The following is a 16,871-nucleotide window of genomic DNA, read 5'->3' as shown; positions in this document are numbered from 1 at the left end:
CTAGACTGCTTTCTTTGCTAATTCAAAATTAAAGGGGAAAAAACATGTCCCACTGAACATATATTTATAAAACAGCGTGTCTAAGAATTTGGAAATAGACTGAACTGTCTCTGAGTTTGAGTCTAAATTAAATATTAAATGTAAAGTGGTCTTAAATTGCGATAAATGTCTGAATTTTACCCAGTAGTTTGGTTGCAGAATGGATAAACTTTATGTCCTGTATTTGTTCAAGGTTGATTTTGTAATGAAGGCAATTCAGACGCGTTATTGGAGCTTGTGGTAGAAATGGCAAAAAGCCGCAGCTTTTTTGGAGTAGTAACAACCTTATTATATTGCTGAAGCATCTGCACAGAAAGCATGCTAATGCTAGCCAAGAACCACGTAACAGCCGTAAAAGCTAGTTATTAAGTAAAGTTCTGCATTAATTTTAAGAAAAGTAATGAGTAATGTGGAATACAGTACTTTTTTTGAGTAACAACCCCAACAATGTTGCTCACTGTGTTTATTTAGTGACTTCCTTGCACATGTTGTTCCTGATTATCAGCTAACACCAAATGTGCTATCGCTCGGAAAAAGTTCAAGTCACCAGTTTTGCCACTGAGCACTGCTGAAACTTGCTTGAATCCAAAATAAACTATGTTATTAAGCAGCAACACTGGCACCCAGGATAATTACGGTAACACTGCACTCACATAGCTAATGTCTGTTTCATGGGACGCTGATGGATGTTTCTTCAGGGTAGAACCTATGAGGAAATGGTAGAGCAGAAATAAATGAGAAGGAGGAGATATTGTATGTCTTTTGTTCTGGGCTTATTTATTTAAAGCCGCTTTAATAAGCGTGTGGAAAAAATAGTTCATTCACACACAGACCTGAATCCGCTAGTAAGAATAGCATCTCGAAAGTTTGCAGAACCATCACACAAGTCAGGAACACAAGAGCATCTGTCAAGAGAAAGTGAATATCTCCTATAGGACTGGATGAGGCATTGGTTAAAATTCACTTTAAACACTGAATCATGTCTGGGCCCGGGAGTGCCGATCTATACACCATTAAAGAAAGATCTTAACAGAAACTGGAGCTGAGTGATTCAACAAAATGCTGTTCAAACCGCGGAAGTACCTATTGATTGATAGTTGGCCGAAGGTGTGAGGACATTTCAGACTAGGGCATTTTGCCGACTCAGCGGGAGAGAGAGAGGTGACTTTTTCTTGGCCGTGTTTTAGAGACGTTCCCATTCGCCAAGCAATTTGGCAGCAAGCGGTCACTAGCAAATGTAACTAATCACCTCATGTTTGGCTCTTTTTTGCCATAAACATTTTATCCAGCAGCATTTTTCTGGACTTGACTCAACTTCACCACAGTCATGAACAAAATTAAATGGCTTAAAATAATTTTCAATTCAAGCTAGCAACGGAAGCAAAGGGAAGACTGCTGATTGGCTGGTTGACTGTTTGATACTTGAGAGGTTACTTTCATCCTTAATTAGCCTATTATTGGTTGGCTATGCTGTTATTTACAAGGTTTGCTATTTAGCTCGTATGTTACTGATTGCCATCTAGTTGTTTGTCCAGATATCCGCTAATTTCTTTGGATTTATCATCGTTAATGACATGTTTCTTCCTGTTGTGGGCAGGAAAAGGTTGCCTTTTTTTTTTTTCTTTTTAGGCTACTGATTAATCACAGTTCTCTTTTTGGATTACACATTACATTTATGAGGTCAATTCATGACCTTTATCAAATGACAAAAAGACAAACTTGTTTTTAAAACATCTACAAGAGATACAGCTGCAATGACTATTTTAGTTTTCACTGATTCTACCAGTTGTTTTCTTCTTTTTTATGGTTTGCCTCTAAAATGTCAGATAAAATTGAAAAATGACTGTTATAATTTTCCACATACCAAGGTTTGGTGTTTTGGCTTTTGTCTCACAGTCCAAAATGAAAAAGATGATTACTTTTTCACTGATTACACAAAAACATCAAATCTTTACAATTATTAATTTGAATGCCAACAAATGCTTCTAATGTCTGATTTTCACTGGTAGTACCTACACTACTGAGGAGTGTAAGGAAAATTACAGAATTTTCCCGGATGGCTGACAATGGTGAAGATAAGACAAGAAAAAAATCATTTTTGTTCAATATTCCTCTCAGGTGTCTTCTCTGTGTGCTCCAGTTGACCAGAGAATTGATTGCAGTTTGGCAGGAGATGCTAAAAGAGGTGTGTCTCCATGATGATGAAGGCAGCGCTGATTCAGCAGAGATTTAGAAGGGTAAGGTGACTCATTTCTAATACTCCTCATGAGTGTTTTATTAGTTTAGTTTCAGAGATCATTAAAAATAATGGATGCACCAAAATGGATCTTGGAGGTTTTGCTCAGTAGTACAGCCAAATACAGTTAATGTCATATACCCATGCAGCCACAGCAAATTATTGTAGACCACTTATCTCAGTCTATTTCCAGTAGACTTTAAAACTGAGAGTGGCTGCTTGCATTGCACCAACTTTCCGCAGCCCAGAGGGACAAGCTTTGGAGGCTACTGTGACCCATATTAGTACTCTGAAATTAGTAACCCCACTCTGTGGATGCAGTAAAACTGCTGCAGGAATGGATTTTTTTTTGATCAGTTCTATAATTTTACTCAAGCAGAACTCTGAAAATCATCAAACGTATAAGTTTGAACTGCTTAATTCAGTGGTTGCTCAAATAACACACAAAGGACTTCTTTTAAATGTGCACACATTGATTGATTTACCAAGCCAACATAAGCTGAATAATAAGATAAAAGAATTTCTGTAACAAACTAACAATTGTGTTATTTTTGATGCATATGCCTGTGATTGTATGGCTTACTCCATTTTCCCCTGCTGTATAGTAATGTGGAAAAAGATAGCGTGATGTGTGACTGTTCCCTCCTCTACCCTTAATGCTGCCAAACGAGGTAGTTAAAAGACAGTTAAAAGAGAAAGGTTGATGTGTTTTCTGATCTTCAACAGTAACTGACTGTTTTTTTAATTTAGAGTTTGGTTGTGATTTGTAGTCTCCTTTATCTGAAAATGGAACTCCTATCACCTGGATAACTGCAAACATTCATGTAATTAGATGCTGTAGCAAGCTCTCTCTGCCAATATCAACATATTCCCACTTGAAAATGTACTGAAGCAAGTAGTCACACGCACATGCTAACATGTTATTGGAAGCTCTTCACTGTGACTAAAGACACAAAGCCCACCAACGTAAACCACTAAAACATTTGTTTACAGCAAACCTAATCAGACACTTAAATCACCCTCACCCACCTGAACATGGGAGATTTTAAAGGAGCTAAGAAAGCTAAAGGTATCAGCGACAAGCCAGCAGCCTCGGTATGAGCAATCCAAGGATAAAATCCGTTTGGAGGAAAATTATGGAAACAAGTGAAGAAGAGAAAATTGGTAGAAGTACTATTATGAAGTGAAGTTATAAATATACTGCATAATCTTTATTCAAACTCTATTGCCCTTTTTTATTGCAAAAATTAAAAAAAAAAAAAAACCTGCATTGAAGAAAAGTTTCTTTTTGTTTGTATATCCTGTCAATTGTAGCTCTTAGAAAGAAAATCAGCAAAAATCAGTATCAGTGGGGTTACAAAGAAATCGGATATTGGTATTGAAATAACTGCAATTGTTGCAATTATGTAACTGAATCTAAACTTATAGACTACATTTTTCAACAGAAAAATATATTTTATGCCATCTTAATCAAAAGTTAGCCTCAAAAGAATTCAAAGAATGCACATTTTACTTTACTATAAATTCTAACAGTACACACATTTCTAATAACCTGAGGGTTTATAAAGATTATTGCAGTTTTCACCATCAAAAGGAAAAATGTGTGCTGCCAAAATCACAAAGTTAAATTGTTGACATCCACCAGTCCTCCAAACTTGAACTTTTCCACTTGCTCTGCCGAGTGAACTTAAGCCCTGGGTGTGAAGTTTATCGATCATTCTTGAAAAAGAGACAGAAAGCAGTGACACTGTTTTCCACAGACAGCAGAGCTTAAGTCTTTCTTTGACAATCCATGTGATGACTGTACAATTAAAGGCAGTCTGCAGTGAATTTGAACAATGAAAGGCCAGTAGCCAACGAGTCTATGTAAGGTGAGACTGAGGAAAAAAAGAAACAAGACCTGCCACCTTGAAGTTGCATCCCTTCACCAAGTTACAGTGTACATTGATCTTCCCATCGATTTAAGTTCTAGCTTTGAATAGAGGCTGAAAAGGGGATTTTGTAGACCACAATCACCTCTGACCTTTTAGATTTAAAATGTCATAACTCCATTGTTTCATTCTGTTGGACAAGCAAGTTCTTAATCCTACGTGGAAATCTTGCTTAAAAATGTATTTTGTGAGGTCACAGTGGCCTAATTTCTGGATTAATCCCTGATGCCAAGTGGACATGAGTTGCAAATTTGAAGAAATTCCCTCAAGGCACACTCGAGATATTACTTTCTCACGAAGAGGAAAGACACACGGATGGATGGACAAACACCCCAAAACTATATTGCTATAGACCAATGCAATCACTGCCAGAGAGATATAGAAAACCCGTTGCTAAGTAGATAATAAGGATGGGGTGCTTGGAAGTGAGCAGACAGCAGAGAGACAATACAGAATATCTGCAATATAGACATTATATTTATGCATCATTAATTTAATTTGAATGAAACGTTCTCTGCTCATTCGCAAGAGGCTGTTACAATAGAACCTTAGGAAATGTATAAAAATATGGAGACACAGTGCTACTTCTTCTTAGTTCTTCTTACTGCTTGCTCTACCATCTATTACCTCCACTTTTCATAGCTCCTATATTCCAAAGTACTTGTGCTCTTTTATTTTATTTATTTGTGTAATTTTTGAGAAAGGGTCATAAAACTCCATTTGCTGTTTCTCCTAATCTGGCATTAAAATGTCTGCCTAACTTGTCCTGTGGCTGTAGCTCTTCAAATTTATTCAAATCAATTTATTTTTGCTCTTCTTCCCAGTTCCCCTAATGTGCTTCCCATTTGTTTGTGTCTAAAACACTGACTTCACTGTCAGGCAAATTGCCATCACACCCTGGTAAACATTAATTCATGGCCAGCCCACCTTGTTTAGGGAATGATTTAGCATGTAGCAATGCCTGTTAGTCCTCTAAGAATCACAAATTACTTTTTAGTTGAGGATGTCAGCTGTGTCAGTGCGTATACTGTTGGGATATTTTTGTTGTCATATACTACATATTCGGTAAATGTGATTAGCCCTACTTCTCCGCTGTACAATCAGCAATAGGAATGAGTGAAATGTTCTGTGTGGAGCAATACAATCAGTGAGCTAGCTCAGTATGCTGAAGCAGCTATCAGTGAGTCCCGCCTTGATCAAAGAACAAAATTCTTACTCAAGTATAATAAGGGTAGTGCATTACATTTTATGCAGTATCTCACCTGATTTTAGTCTCTTGTCTTCGTGCATTTTCAAACTTTATTTCCACTTCATCTGCTCTCACACTGTTCTCATTTCCATTCCCTCACTCTCCACCTTTCATTCTCGCCCATTTACAGCCTTGCACCTGAACTTGGGGCAGACAGTGAGGACTCATGGAAAGCTCAGCAGACAGAAACTTTGGATTCCGCTGATTACTTTCTGTTCTCTGGTGGAAGTTGTGCCAGATATTGAAATAAACTGCCAAAGTGTTTAATTAATTAAGACCTTGAAATATTATGCGTATGAGAGGACCCATGTGTACTGAACAGTTCTTAAATGAATCCCACTCAGTTTCCTTTCGCAATTTATAAGTGTGTAAAGGTGCCTTCTTAACAAGAAGTCCAACACTTTTAATTTACATTGTGAATGTTGTGCCCTTTTTTTAAACAACAAATCCCTACAGAATTCAGTGTAAGATAATCTGAGTTATTTGAACATAGCAGCATGTCCATGTCATTACTGAGTTACTGTACAGTCCTACCCCAACCTAGTCGGATTTCTACAGCGTTTTAAAATATGAAAGACCTTCCATAGTACTCTGCATTTGCAAAATTTCGTGTGAAATTTGATGTTTCACCATTAAACAGGAAGTCTACCCAAAGTTTCTTATGCCTGATAAGAGTTGTGGCAATTCTACACTTTATAGTACAACCCACAACTAAGGGTGTAATCCCCCTATTGTAATTAAGTTTCAATTCAACTCCCAGATATTTTACAGGAAGGGAGACAGTCCTTTTGAAAGTTATGTTTGAACAGTAAATGTGTTACTGTTATTTTTTTTTTCATGGGCTTTAGTAAATGAGAACAATCCTTATCATGTTTATATTAGTAAAATAAAAAAAACATTGGAATAATAGAATAAATATCATGCACATCAACGTAATGAATATTTTTTTAAAAGATGTAAAAAAATTTTTAAAAAAACACAATGGCAAACAAAGGTAAGATCAGCACACTCTATATTATGCCCCATGCCCTGAAAAGTACATTATATTTATGAATGTAAGATAGCAAACTACTGTTGTTTTTCTGCAAAATTACCATAACTTTGCAAACTTCTTAAAATTACTTACCCAGTACTTACCCCCTTATTCTATGTGTCTATATATAATAGCATTGTGCATTGTATGTAAATATAATTACATTATAATTTCAAATAAAATACACTGAAATTCTGTTTAATCACAGGGGAATTACACCCTTAGTCACAGGCCCTATTATAAAGTGTTACCAAAATCTGCACTGCTTGTTGAACATATGAGATACAGCAATATCAGGTGTAATTAGTGGATGTCCTGTAAACCCACGAGGGAAATTATTTGCAACTCCTCTGAGCAAAAGCAGCAGATAAGAGTCCAAGCCTGAACACTGCAACCGTGAACCATCCAGACATGTATAAAGTTGCAAGGGCCCAATCGTTTCACCTTTCCATCTTTAATTCTTTCTTTTATGTTTGTTTACATTCACTCCCTCCCCTCCTTTCCTCCCAAGCTGTAGATGTCACAGAAGCATTTACCGTAAACTTACAGTTCACACAGCAACTATAATCTCATTTATACATATTCACACTGCATCCCAATCTCTTTTCCTGTCCCAGAAACAGTGGAAGACAACTGGGTGCAAGTGTGTGCCTTTGCTTAAAAGGAAGAATATATACAGTAGTGATGGAGCTCACAGCTAGAGGAGCCCGGAAAAGCAAGCACGCATTTGCATCATACCACACAGTATCAACAGTAACAATATGTTGCTAAAAATGAGTCATTGCAATCGTGAGCAGTCGTCATAATCTCAGCTATGACTCATGTTTACCACTTAACACATTTCGCATAAAAATATCATCCTGAGAAATAGAAATCGTTAGTTGTCCCATTACGACATCAGAGTGCATAAGCAATGCTGATTCACACCAACACGCAACATACGCATTCAAGCCTTCAACATTTTTAAAAAATAAAAAGCTCCTGGAGCTTTTGCTAATCCAGTCGACACCAGGATGTTCGGAATTTCGTTTTAATTTCAGCTATGTGACCTCAACTCTCCACCTCTCTAGGCAACTTCCTAGTATTTAATTACACTATCTTTTGCTTTGCAAACCCTTACAAAATCAATGTAAATCTTTGATGTAAAAGTGCACTGTTGTCTTTCCAGCAGAATGTTCTGCCTCGGGGTAGTTAGTCCTGAGGGGCCAGCTACGTGTATTGCTATGCATTAAACCACGGTAAATGAAGGACACCACTTACCGGGCTAGTTGTAAAAGCAGTGACTCTTCTCAGGAGCCTCCCCTTAGGAATGTGGCTCAGAGAAATGAATATGCAGCAAAGAGAAAGAGAGGACATTCATGCGCATGCAGGAACAAATACATCTAAAAACTATATCAACAAAGAGCCACTTTTAAACAATGACCCAAAAGTTCTGTAACTCTATACTTTATGTAACCACTGTTACATAAAAAAAAAGGAGAGAAAAAAAGATTTTATGTGGCAATAGATATACAAAAGAAGGAAAGTAGGTGAAACTGAAAAAAATGGCAGAAGGGCTAAGAGATAAGAGCCTGTCATCCTACATAGCATTTAAATTAGAGAAAGGCAGACAGGCTATAAGCTCTCACTGACAGCGACAACAACATTGTAGCTACAGTAGTAAAATAGTCATCTCCATGTTGGGACAAAGATTGGGTTTGATTAGAGACTGATTTCTGCTTATGACTGAACATGTACGAGCCAGAGACATAAACTCAGCACCTCAATATACTGCAAAACATCTTGGAGAACTTAATTTGGCATCCCACTTTTTAGTCTATTGCCGAGGTATCAGAGGGCTCTAATGTAACTCATTTCTACTGTATATTGGAATGCGCTGGAACACAAACCCGTGCCCCTAAGATGAACACGGATACAGATCTCAGACTTTAATGTTTTTCTCATTAAAGTTCAAGAGTGGGGTTTTTGGTGAGGGCAAAATGTTTAGAGCAAACTGCTGTCCTGGATTCTCTTTTCACACATTGCACAGGATTCAGATTCAGCACCCTGGTGAAATCATGTAATTATAGTCAAGAATGAGGTTTTCACTTTGAGGAAAAGCATGCTGCGGGATATTCCATTCCCACGACTGCTGCCGCTGAGGTTGCACTCTTGCATGCCTCAAAGACTTCTGAGGATCAGTCGGTCGTTCTGTGGGAACTTCAGGGTCCAAACTCTCCCACAGATATCGTCCTTAATGCATTCTTACATGTAATACACATACACACACAGTATACACAGATGCACTCAACAATTACTACTAGCTCAGATCTTCGCCCACCCTGATTAAAAAGTGTCAGCTTGCTCGCTGCTCGCCTTTTTTTCTTCTTCTTCTTCTCTGTCCCATCAGTCATCAATTCCCCTCCCCTGACCTAATCCTGAGTTCACATTAATTAAAGAGGGGGCTGGAGCAAGAGAGACAACAAGAAAAAGCCAGTGCTACACACACCTAAGGCTTCAGTACTACAAGTTCACAGCTGGAACAAGGACCGGGGGGTAAGAGAATCGCCGAGTCAGCCAACTGCTTTTATTTCATTTGTGGGTTTCAGACCTCAGGGTTTCCTGTAAACTGCATTTGGTAATCAAATCCATAGCATCTCAATGCCGCTGCCCTCCTTCTCACTTCATGCTCTCCAAAGCTATTTTCTTCCCACTCCCCCTCTCTGCCCTGCCCAGGCGTGGGTCTCATGGATCTGAAGCCATGGTATGTGTCACTTTGGAGTGAAGCTCTCGTAAAGCCTCCGCTGTAAGGAGCACTAGGTCTCTCTCTGCCTTTATGGAAAATTTGATTGAAGAGACTTGAAAGGACCTGTCTGCCAGCAGAGAAGATTCTGCTTGCTGTTCACCATCTGGAAAAGCTCACACCTAGCTAGTTTCTTCTAGTGGTCTGTGGGACTTTGGTTCCATCTACTGGCAGCAGGGGAAACTGCAGGCTGAAGATTGAGGGAACGAGCAGGGGTTTCTTGAGTCATTGAGCGTTTGTTTCAAATCAGTGAAAGGATCATTGTAATGAGTTAGTAACTTGTGACACTTATTGCTGAGTTCTGTAAACAGCCAAGCCATCTGTCTCCTCTCCTCACCGTCTTTGGCACTCTCCCTCTCTCTGCTCTGCAAGCCTTCCACACAAGCCCAACATGGCTCTCCTACTGCATTAGCAAATGCTATCTGAGAGATGTTTTATACATTCCCTGTGGGTATGGGTGTCAAAACTGTTGTCCTTAAAATTAAGGAGTAGAGGTTGAAAGACTGAGATTAGTCGAGTTGCATAATATTACTTTCTACTGAAATGATAGAAGCATTCCTCTGGCACACTGTCTATTAAATCAACATTCAGTCTTAACTGTTGAGCTTATTTCCTCACTACTGGAGTCCTTTACGAACACGAGGGAAGTGACCTTCACTGATTCTTGTAATGGTGTGCATGGGTGATAAACCACTTGACAATTTAATGGAAATAAACAACACTATAAAGTCTCTCTTCTCTTCTCAGGTCTGTCAACTTGATAGCAGTCTAATGAATCTTTGAGTTACAGCTAAGACCGTAACCGTGATGAGAAGATTACGATAATCAAAGGTCGTTAGCTCTTACGGTGCTACATGACTTGCAAATAAAACGGTTTGGACAGGATATGAATTTGCTGCACATTTGCACTCATTACGAGGGGGCTAAATTGTTAAGTGTGCCGTGGTTGCCTGTGGGCCAAATCATGATGGGTATATTCACATGCATCTTCTGGTTGGCAGCAGCTGTCTTCTGCCAATTAGACACTTTGTCTGTGTGTGTGTATGTGTCTATGTTTGTGTGTATGCATGCTTAGATTCATCGCCAAACACACCCCAGTTCCCTTTGCCCCACAGGCACATGCTGCCTGAGCCCTGGCAACCCTGACGGTGTTCATACACAAACACACACTAACCATTAGATCCCGCAGTTTCCCCATACCCTGCCCCCCACTACACCCTGGGTTTCAGTGAGGTAGACAAACAAACACGCACTCTCTCTTTCTCGTCAATCCAGATCTAATACTGTCTAAATATGGAACAAAACTGGGTGAGGACAAAAGGGAGAAAGAGCAGAGCACGGGAAGGCTAAGATGTTATTGAAAATGAAAGAAAACACAGCAGGAAAGGATTTCATATCAGTATAACAGCACGCCTGTGTTGAATTACAACAGATATGATCTCAATAATACGTTGTCAGACATCATTCGTGGTTTGACATCAAAGATTTTAATTGTGACTCACTTGGCGACACATGACACGAAACAAACTGTAGGTTTTTCGTAAGCCAAGTCAGGAAATAATTTTACTTTTTCTCTCATTCTGCAAGCTACTATTATCTGATTTTATGCTGCACACAGCATGAGCATGCAAACAGCAGGGCACCTTGCTACCTTGCTGAGATTTTGGAGGTGTGCAGCCGGCCACCCGGCGCTCTTCATTTAACACTTTACTATGGTTGCACCTCCTTGATCTGCTACACACTGCAACATTTCAAACCGATCCATTGTCAAAAAATGGCAGAAGTACAGTAACTGATGTCTTATTTTATATATTTATTTTTGGTGAAACAGACAGATAAGCTAAGTTCACAGACATAACACATGATATTTCCCTTCTCAATAAAAATCACCAGTTAAATGCTTTTAATGTGAAGCACAGCTGTAGGAAATGCTCAGTTTGTATTGGCATTTTTTTAGGAATGTGACCGCAAGCATAACATTTGTTATATTGCAAAGAAATACAAAGACACGATTTTTCCATATTGGTTGAAAAGCTACCAAATCTTAAGAAAATCCCCTTAAATTTGAAGTTCCACTGATGCTCACACGGTTCTGGTTGGGATCATTCTCAAAGTGGGTGGTGAACCAAAAGCCTTCTTGTAATTCCTTTGGTTCCTAGCACATTGCCGAATTTTACCTATAGTTTGCATGGAAGATACCGACTTGTCTGCAAGCAGTTGAGAAACTTGAAAAAGTGTGACACAAACTGGAAACATAGACAATTTGCCTTTTAAAAAAAGTGTACTTTACCAATAAGACTAGCACATTTTTCAAGGTGCAACTTATTTTGAGCATGAACAGTCTGTTTCCTGTTTGCATAGTGCTCTTAAGTTAAAAAACTGCCGAGTGCTTGTAGACAAGTCATCTACTAGATAACTTCCATATAAACTATGGGCAACTGTGGAAATCTGATAGCTACTATACCAAAGCAAGTGCAATGGGGTTTTCGGTGCAGCATCTTCACTGAAACCAATTTCACCTAGCAACAAGGAGGAACTTTAACCAACCATTCGCTAATTGAGGAATACACTTTTTTCCTTAGGAACCAGTGGTAACCATGGGATCACTCATTAGTTATTTTTCCCCAGCCATGTGGTTGCCAACCGGTCTCTGTGGCTGTGTGAATGGGGCCTAACTGTGGAAAGTGATACATTATAATAGTCTTGTTGACCTTTATTGCTGTGGACATGGCGAAATTCAGTTCTCGGCTTAAACTGGCTTTCTTCACTATTAAATGGTCTTCAACAAACATAATGTAACCACAAACGTATGGACAGTGCTATAGGACATGAATCAATTGGGTTTTAAATATAAACTTTCCAGAGCACATGGAGTCTAATTCAGGGGTCTTATTATGTCTAAAAGCTTTTCGTAAAATAGTCGGATATGATGGCAGTGTTATTTTACCTGCTGCTGCAGGGGGGGGAAAAAGCTTTGTTTACCTCACCTTTAAATGGAAAGAAAATTAGTTTCAAATTTGGAGACAGTGAAGCGCTAAAAGCTATTTACAGACCCTTATCACATACACTCTGTGCAAGAGTACTCACTAATGGTTTTAGTCCATTTTATATGACTATAAAACAAAAAAACAAAGAATTGTAGGTAAACATTCATCAATCCATCAACTGTAAATGCTTATCGTTTAACCAGGCTGACATTGGGCAGAGTACAGCCTTGACAGGTTGCCAGACAATCACAGGTCTGACACCCTGAGAGAGACAACCTTTCACACTCACATTCACACCTACAGGCAATTTATAGTAGCCAATTAATCTCAACTGGATGTCTTTGGAGTTATAGCACCAACAGGAAATCCACAGAGGTACAGCTGAAACTTCACAAAGACAGGCCATTGTTTTTCTTACATGTATACAAAGTAGCAGTGCCATTAATGCCAGGGGTCATTTGTAGCAACAATAAATGTTTGGCATTGTTAAAAAGGAAATCATGAATTGCAGCGAAAAACCACTGTCGTTTCTGCACTTTTTCTGTATATGGACAAAAAGTATTTGATGCCCAATACACTTGACTTTTAACCCCAAAGAAGAAATAATGAATGGATAAAAGCTTGAGTGCTCCTGAGTCGGCTTGCCAGAATACACTCTTAATCCCAAGGCGAACCATCAGTTGGACAAAACTCACACAAGCAAATGTGTGTGCACTAATAAAGATTGTGTGCCAGTTTTGACAGCTGTGTTTGTGTGAAACCTTTGGGCACTGGGACCTTAACCAGGCTGCCTGCCCATCCCTGCTGTTGGTCTGGTTCAAACTGATGCCACGCATGCATCCAAAAAAGAAAATGAACACGAAAAACAACTCAAACAACATCGAAATTTTGGACAGAGTCAAAAATTATGACATTTTCTGCTTCTTAAAACGCCGTTATTCCCCCATAACAGAAAAAGGTGACCACCAACCAACCAAAAACCGCCATCTCACAAGAAAGAGAGACCCGAAAATGACAGCAGTCGGTTGGAAGGTCACAGTCTGTGCACTACATATCCATTTGAGCTTTTTGGCATGGCGATCTGCTATGATAATGGCTGCCCGGAGGGGGAACTGGCTGGATGGATGGAGCTGTTTTAATCTCAGAGTGGTAGACCTCTGTGACCTTGTCAGGAGGTGTCCTAGGTCTGGGTGACTGACGAGACTCCCCACAGGCATGGCACATAGCAGGGAGCGTGACTCGGTACCCTCATGCAGTAGAGACTGGTGTTAAGAGAAAGATGAGAGGCAGAGTGTGCAGAGCTCATGTCTCAGGCTTAGTTACAAGACAGTGAGGAGCAGCTGCAGAAAGTTACAAGATAAGGTCAGTATGTGTCATGAGGAAGAACAAAAAAAAGAAGAAGAAAGGTACTTCTTGGAACGCATCTTTTCTTTTAGCAGTTACTTGCAAGAAAAATCCAACATATATTTTTTTACCAACAAGACTGATTTCTCAGCAACAGGCACTTCAAACCTGAGAGACTACAAGACCGAAAATGGAGATTGTGCTGTAGCCAAGCCACAGTCTTTGAAAAAACAAGCCAACATGGAAGTGGTAACAACTCTAATAACCACTTGAGGTCAACTTCCAGAGTAAACCTTAAAGCAGAAATAAAGATGTTCCTAGCCTGGTACAAAAATTGGTCTCTATGTATGTTTACCTTTCATATGGGTTTTTATTTTAATATAGCTCACCCTTTTTAAGTTCAATGATTGCTATAATTTATGCATGATCAAAGGCATGGTATTTTGGGTGCTAGCACAGACAGCTAAAGCATCACCTTAGGCCTGTTTCGCAGGGCTAGAGAATGGTCAGTGACCCCCTAGCAGAAAGTGTGTACTTCATTGTGATCAGTTTCACCTACCCAGTGACAGCTAGAGACCTTCCTCAGTCAATCGCCAAACAGTCAGAGATTAAACATTTTTCCCATCAATTGGTTGTTACCAGGGGGTCACTAGCCCACCTTTAGGCCTGCATGATTGGGGTTTTATAAATCGATTTAACAGCAACTACCAGCAACCTCCAGCAGCCACAACCAGTCATTGAATAAAAAAAAGCGATTGGTGGTTGCCGGTTTTGATACTTATCAAGAAAGGGAGGCATCAGCTTCACATCCAGCCCATGAGTTTCTAACCCCAAATAGCTTGAGATATTTTTGTAGATCCAGCTTTTTGGAAAACAAGAAGTCTTCATTTAGGAGTGCAAAGTCTAGAAGGTCAAGAAATTCTTTTTGTTGTTGCAAAATTGAGACTGATTACTCTGAGCTACATAAGTTATGACAGAAATGTTCAATTCTCAATCATTTTATTTGGCTCAGTAGCCCCTTTATCTGTTTGTACAGAGTTTATTATCTTTTGTGTTTCTTGCTGTTTAATATGCCAAACCAGCAACCTTGCTTTTTCACCCAGCTCTTAGTAAAATTGTCTTAGCTTTATCAGATTTTCTGTTGCATTCTCTTTCAAAAAACAACAGTTGATAGGGATTTTCAAAGAAATCTGTCTCAGTCTACCTTGTTCTGTTTTTTTTTTTACTGTTCCACCTCCAGTCTGGAACATTTGTGCTTAAAACTTACAAGGCTGTCATCTGACTTCTTTTAAAGGATAACTTTCCCAGTGCAAAGCTGCAAATAACAGGTCTGTGTTATTTTCAAAATAATAATCAAGTCATGCCCCCAATTAATTTCATGAATTCTGGATTTTTAAGCCAGAGTGGTAGATGATGGCATCTTGGAGGATAATGCAAGGGTATAGGTATGTTCACAATGAGGGAAACCAGGGAATCATCTTAAATCATTGTACTATCATACCAGCAGTGTATAATTGTAGACATTAAGGTTAAAGTGACCAGGCACTAGTCAATTCTGGAAAATGTAAAGTAATTAATGAGAGTAATAACAAAAGGTTTTCTTCTCACCAAGCATCAGTTAACTCCTTAATATAGTTTACTAACTAGTTTCAAGTCTGCTGATAAAAACTGCTTTTCCTGTAGCTTTATATCAGAGTGAAGTCTTAGATTAAAATTGTCCCCTTTAATAAAGTTTGGGGCAAGGTAGCGAGATAAAAGAACAGTTGTTTGAAAAAGGAGGGGTTGTCTTATTAGGTCTATACATATTGACCAGATTCAACCTGAGAGAATTTCACACTGAATAATCAGATAACTACCAAATCAATTCTCCTTAATGCTGATAAGGTGAAACAGTAGCGAGTTATGTATGAGAGTAATTATCCCACATCAGTGTAACGTAAAAGAAGCTGGGAATACTTGGTCTGACCATCACGTCGTCATTCTACTGATGGGTATCTTGGAGATAGATTATTTTAATATTTAGTTGGCTTATTCTACTCGTGAATTGCTTTAGCTTGACAAGTTTGATTAAACCTCTTATATTTCATGAGGTGAACTGAAGTTCAGAGGACACCTGATTTATTCACATGATATTAAGTTAAGTGGAAACAAAAAAAAATTAAAGAGAACAAAAAGAACAACACTGACAGCCATCAGCTGCTACCCCTCAGCATCCTAGCACATATGGTATAAATTTGAAACTCCTATGTTGCTTTGTTCTCATGTTATCACATTCACAAACTTGGGTGTCCATGCCACCTGCATGCCTGGTGGTGTGATGACAATAAAAATGACATACCATACAACACTGAAAAGTATGTATATGGAGTATACTTTCCCCAACTTAAATAGACCTTTTCTTTCTGCAATAAAAGTATCCAAAAAGCCTTTTAAAAAGAGCCATCCATGCCATCATCACAGTAAGGAACAGTATGCCCTAACAATATGGACATCCAGGATGGAAAGTGTGGCCAATTTTCTTCACTTCATTAAAGATTTCCTTACATTTTATCAGTGCAGCTGACACAATGGGTGCCAAATGAATGAAACCAGTCGTAGATATTTGTTTAATATGCACACTGACATTCTGGTTAAAAATGACTCCAAGATTCCTCACATTGTTACTGGAGGCCAAGGTAATGGCTTCCAGTAATATGTCTTTAAGACATGTAGATTACCTCATTGATCAGTATCGTCTGGCTTCATAGATGAATAAAGCTGGGTATCATCTGCATAGCAATGACAATATATGCAGTGTCTTCTAACAATATCGTCTAAAGGATGTTTGTATAATGTAAAAAGTATTGGTCCTTGCACAGAACCCTGTGGAACTCTGACTAACCCTTGTGTGCAAACATGCACAAACTGGAAGCAGATATGGTTCAAACTAGGGCTGGGCCATATCATACCGTTCACGGTAATACCGGTATAATGTTGGGCAACGATTAGAAAATGAAATATCGCGATAGAATATGGGTAAAACGCGCATGCGCAGTGCCTTTATTTTCATACGCACATGGCGGGAAAAGCATGGCGGCGACGCAGAATGAGAAGAGCGAAAGCGGATCGTTGAATGAAACGGATGAACCAGAATTGGTTTGTAAAAATGCTGCAACTTCAGTGGTGTGGAACTGGTTTGGCTTTCATCCGTCAGATACACAACAAAGCACTATTTTTGGTAGCGCATGCTAGCGGGCCGTCGTTATTACCGTGTTTTTTGGAAAATACGGA

The sequence above is a fragment of the Perissodus microlepis genome, chromosome 10 (assembly GCF_051167445.1).
Source record: "Perissodus microlepis isolate ML-2025 ecotype Zambia chromosome 10, ASM5116744v1, whole genome shotgun sequence".
In the NCBI taxonomy this organism is placed as follows: Eukaryota; Metazoa; Chordata; class Actinopteri; order Cichliformes; family Cichlidae; genus Perissodus; species Perissodus microlepis.
The sequence above is the reverse complement of the archived record's forward strand: the minus strand, read 5'-3'. Positions refer to the sequence as shown.